Genomic DNA, 5,046 nt, shown 5'->3' on the forward strand with positions numbered 1-5,046 from the left:
ATTCTATGGAGTAAACTTTGAAGCCCTTAATCTAAGCAAAAAAGGGCAAGATACATATGATGCCAAAACATTGGAAACTCTTGACCATAGAACACCTTGGGAATCATAGTAAACAAATAGAATAAGTTTTTGATTAAGTGAAAAATAGGTTTTGAAGGAATCTCGAAACCCAGTATATCAAAGAGATGACCTAACAAACCCCAGAGCTAAAAATGATGAAGATTACACACTACAAAAACAAGGACCAAATAGGACAGGCCAAAGCCAAGAAAGAAAGGGGGAACAACCTTCCTCCCACTCCCCCACCGCACCACTCCCTAAGACACTCTGCTGCAGAACAAGAAGAAAAATAGTTAGGAATAATCATCATTCAACCAAAATAGGAAAAGGGCAAGAGAGAAGACCAGCCCAATACAACCAAAAGCAATTAAGATTTACCTTTGTACCATTTTATGAGAAGGAAGGATCATGTCAAACGAGGATTTAGGAGATTTTGATTTCCTGCTTTTACCAGTAGTCCAACCATCTTCCACATTAGCAGCAGCAGACTCCCAAACAATATAATCCAAAACAGAAGTACCCACTACCTGGGAGGGAAGATCAGCAGATTGTCAGAAATCTGTGAAACTGAGACAGATCTAACAGAAACATCAGATCAAGAACCTGGAACAGCCAAAGACCCATCAGCCAATGCCTGGACAGCAATAGCACTCGCAGGATCAACATTTGAAAAACTCAAAGAACTATATCATCCTGAATAGAAAAGATACAGTAACCTCTCTGTCGAAACATAAACATTAAATTTCATAGTACTTGGCATTGGAACAAGACATAATTACAGCTACTTGAACATGCATTTAATTTCTGTAACTACCGGATCACCAAGCTGAAACCAGATATTCTTTGGAAAAACAGTTCCTAAATTATGGAGCCAAATGAGTTTAAGAACCCAGATTTAAATACAGAACATTTCTATCTTTGCCCTACATATGCATGGATAAAGGTCATCTTAAGATAGATTAAGATCAAATACCTCATGAAGATATTCATGGAAGTATCGTTGGTGTTAAAACCTAGGTTACTTGAAAACAATATTTGGTTTGGATCTGAATCTTTTACAGACCAATAGCTTTGATGTTTCCTTGTCAGGAAGTAGTAACAAAGAGGCCCTTGAAGATACTGCAAGAAGTAACAAAAAATCCCTTGAAGATCCTAAATCATGTTAAAGCATTCAAAAAGATGTCAAACTAAGTTCGTATATATGTCCAAAGCACGGAATTATATAATGAGCTCGCAAATAATTACTATTTGTTAATAAATGGCAATGGAAGTGCTAACTTTTATTACCACTACATAAAATGTAGCACATATCTTCCACCATGACCCCCATCACATCCTTTACATTTATTAGATTTCTTCTGCATGCAATCCAAAGTAGCAAATGTTCTTCCCCCTATACTTTCACAAGCTGAGAGTAGTTCTATAAGGAAACACTTGCACAGTGAAAAAATTGAAGTGGACATTTTCAAGAAAAAAGGTGGCCTGAGAACTGCATGGTGGTGGCTCTCTGGCTGAATCTGTGGCGTGCAGCCACTTCACACCATCCACAATAACTTTCTTATGTTGATGTCTAATACCTTAGGCTGGCTTTATTTTCTGGTCAAGTTTTTGATGTGATCGGGAGTTTATAGCTGCTTGCTACCTGCCCAACTGTAACTGAAGGTGCTTTTTCTCATGATTCAAGTGAATTTCTACAGAATTGCTTTTAAAGGTTTAAGACAAGATGATCTTTATTTCTTGTGAAACTTAAGATCGGAAAAGAACCTGCAAAACGAAAACGATTCCCAATGCCAACTGATTCCTATGAAGGAAAATAACTTCTTAGAGAAGAAAAGGAACCTTCCCATTTTGTCCTTTGAGTTCTAAAGCATATTGCAGAACCGATGCGGCACAGTGAATGGGTCAATAGCAAAGCTTGGGGCATATGGTGTATTGCACATGCATAAATTTGTCAAAGACTAAACTTTCTGATGTGCCTCGGTGACTGTCTGAGATCCCAAGCGATGCTACATAGCACAATCCAACTCAGAGAATGAATTATTGAGATGATCCTTAATCTGAATTAAGCTCCATTTCATTTCTTTTTCTCTCATATGAGCTGTGTTCTTCTAATATTCAAGACACCATCCAAACAGTTGTCAAGAGAGTAGGCTTATGATCATCTGTTACATCACTGAATGAGCCAAAGAATCTTCTCTCATTGTCTCCACGAGCGTGAAGTAAGGTATTTATTGATCAATGGACCTGGTTCAATTGGCATGTTTTTAATAAAATCCTCTGCCTCATACAGTTGTCCAGCAGTACCTAAGAGTTTTACCATGCAGTTATAGTGCTCCATGCTTGGGATAATGCCATAAACTCGGTTTAAGGAATAAAAAATTCGGCGGCCTAAACTTACAAGGCCTAACTGACTGCATGCAGATAGAACAGAAACAAAAGTAATGTGGTTTGGCTTGACTCCAAACTGCTGCATTTCTCCAAATAATTGCAGTGCTACCTCACTGTAACCGTGCTGCACATACCCTGCAATCATCACATTCCAGACTACAATATCATGCTTAGGTATTCTATCAAAAGTCTGTCGGGCATTTTCTATGTTCCCACATTTGACATACATGTCAACGAGACCATTGCCAACAAAGACATCTGTCATAAGTCCAACTTTAATGATATGAGTGTGAACTTGTTTCCCCACTTCTGGAGAAGCTAAGCCAGCACATGCAGCAAGAACTGTTGGGTAGGTGAACTGATTGGGTTTCACACCCTGATGTTGCATTTGAATAAAGAGCTTCAAGGCCTCCTCTATATAAGCCTTCTGAGTATATGCAGCTAGCATTGCAGTGTATAGAACAACATCTTTTGGAGTCATTGTGTCAAACACTAGTCGTGCATTATCTATCTCGCCACATCTAGCAAACATAGTCACCACAGCACTTACCAAAGAAGGAATACCCCTATACACCGATTTAATGAAGTATGCATAGAGTTGGTTGGCTTCGTCAAGAGCCTGGCATGTCTTAAAAACTATAGCTAATGTAATTTCATTCGGTTTCATGCCTGTTCTTAATAATTGACAGAACAGATCTATTGCCTTGTCATGCTGCTCTCTATCAGCATATCCTTGAATTGTAGCATTATATAATCCCACATCTACCTTATTCATTCCTTCGAACAATTGTCTACCATAGTCTATGCCACCACATTTCATATACATAAGAATTACAGCACTCCCAACAAACAGATGTAACCCAAATCCACTTTTAAAAACAAAGGCATGAATTTGCTTACCCTGTTCCACAGTCTGTAGGCTAGAGCAAGCCTTTAGAACAAAGCCAAAGGTGACATGGCTTGGTCTTATCCCTTTCGTCAGCATTTTACAGAAGAGTTTGAAGGCATCCTTAATTTTGCCACACTGAACATATGCTGCAATCATCGCATTCCACGATACAACGTTTTTCTCAGAATGTCTTTCAAAGGCCTTGTGAGCATCATCAATTCTTCTGCATTTACCATACATGTCAACCAGAACACTCCCCATAAATTTATTGTTTTCAATCCCCAGTTTTACAATGTGGCAATGAGCTTGCTTTCCTTCTTCTAAAGCTGCCAAAGTAGCACAAGCCTTAAGAACACTACAGAAAGTGTACTCATTAGGAATCGTATCAACCCATTTCATTTCTTCAAACAGGTTGAGTGCTTCTTCACCAAACCCTTGCTGGGCATAGCCTGCGAATTTATAGACAATTTTGATTTGTTAAAGATTCGCCGATTAACTATTTCATTTAGCGACAATGTAGACCTTCAGGCTTCCGCAATACATAATTTTGAAGGAGGAAATTTCTGGAGATAATTTACAAAGAAGAAAAGACATCGACATTTTTAACAACATACATTCATAACTATTCAACTTGAAAATGAAAATTTACCTTGATTTCTCAAGAATTATATTGCGATGAAGCCAGATAAGAATAGGCAAGACTTTGTTTAATGATTGAATTTTTTATTTTTAAGTTTATAACAGAAAATGATAATCGGAGTTTAATTTTTTTTTTTTTTTTAAAGAGAATGCAAAAAGAGGTGTCCAATTGACGAGCCAGCTTATTCAGAAGGCTTAATTTCTCAGAATTGTCAAAATAAAAGATTAGCTTGAATACCCAACTACATTTACTGACATTCTTCAGCTAGATATTCCTCAAATTTTCAAGAAGCCTGCCTTAAGTCATAAGATAGCTAATTCTGTTTATGTTCAGATCCCTTGAAAACGAAGAAAATGAAAAACAGATTTCAGTAATTTATAAAAGATTGGGGTTACTTAAAATTAGCTCTACCTGCAATCATGACATTCCAGGAAACTAAATTTTGCTGAGCCATATTATCAAAGGCAACGCGTGCATCCTTAATGCTCCCACACTTGGAATACATATTCACAAGACAGTTTCCCAGAAATGTTCCAGCTTCCAATCCATGTTTGATGATTTGGGCATGGATGACCTTTCCCTCTGCAACGGAATTGAGCTGTGTACACTTGATCAATAAGTTACCGTAATGGGTAATCTCACTTTTCGGGAAAACTGGAATGGGCACCGCTAATGCGGCCATTAACAGAAGTTAACTTCCAATCGAGCGGGAACAATAGACCAAGAGAACACTGCAGGGAAACGCGGACATGGTAAAGATGTAATCGAAGAAAAGGAAAATAAATGAACAGATAAACAATTTGAGGTTCTCAATCCGAAGTAGGGGAGAGGACCCAGGTTCCAATGGTTGTGAGAGAAATTGTTCATTTGATACCTATACTTACTGACTTAATGTCCAACTTTTTTGATAAAATTGTATCAATACTTGTGATTTTTAAGTTGTTAGTACATTGATGATTACACAAAATTGAATGAAAATGTATCTTTTGTTCTAAAAAGTAACCAATGATGTGATGCCACATCAGCTGTGCAATTATGGGTACCCTTTTTGCACAATCAATGGTCTCAC

At 37.7% G+C, this 5,046-nt stretch overlaps 1 pseudogene across 1 annotated transcript; it reads right to left on the bottom strand.

Annotated features, from left to right (window-relative positions):
- Window positions 1-1,307: 1,307 nt before the first annotated feature.
- Window positions 1,308-4,831, bottom strand: LOC149561129 (pentatricopeptide repeat-containing protein At3g53360, mitochondrial-like; annotated as a pseudogene). Its single transcript, XR_016363766.1, has 2 exons — window positions 4,389-4,831; window positions 1,308-3,786 (listed from the first exon to the last, which is right to left on the bottom strand). The product of XR_016363766.1 is annotated as a pentatricopeptide repeat-containing protein At3g53360, mitochondrial-like (transcript).
- Window positions 4,832-5,046: the final 215 nt, after the last annotated feature.

The sequence above is a fragment of the Cupressus sempervirens genome, chromosome 4 (genome assembly GCF_028749045.1).
Source record: "Cupressus sempervirens isolate cs-2001-9-10 chromosome 4, ASM2874904v1, whole genome shotgun sequence".
NCBI classification, from domain to species: Eukaryota; Viridiplantae; Streptophyta; class Pinopsida; order Cupressales; family Cupressaceae; genus Cupressus; species Cupressus sempervirens.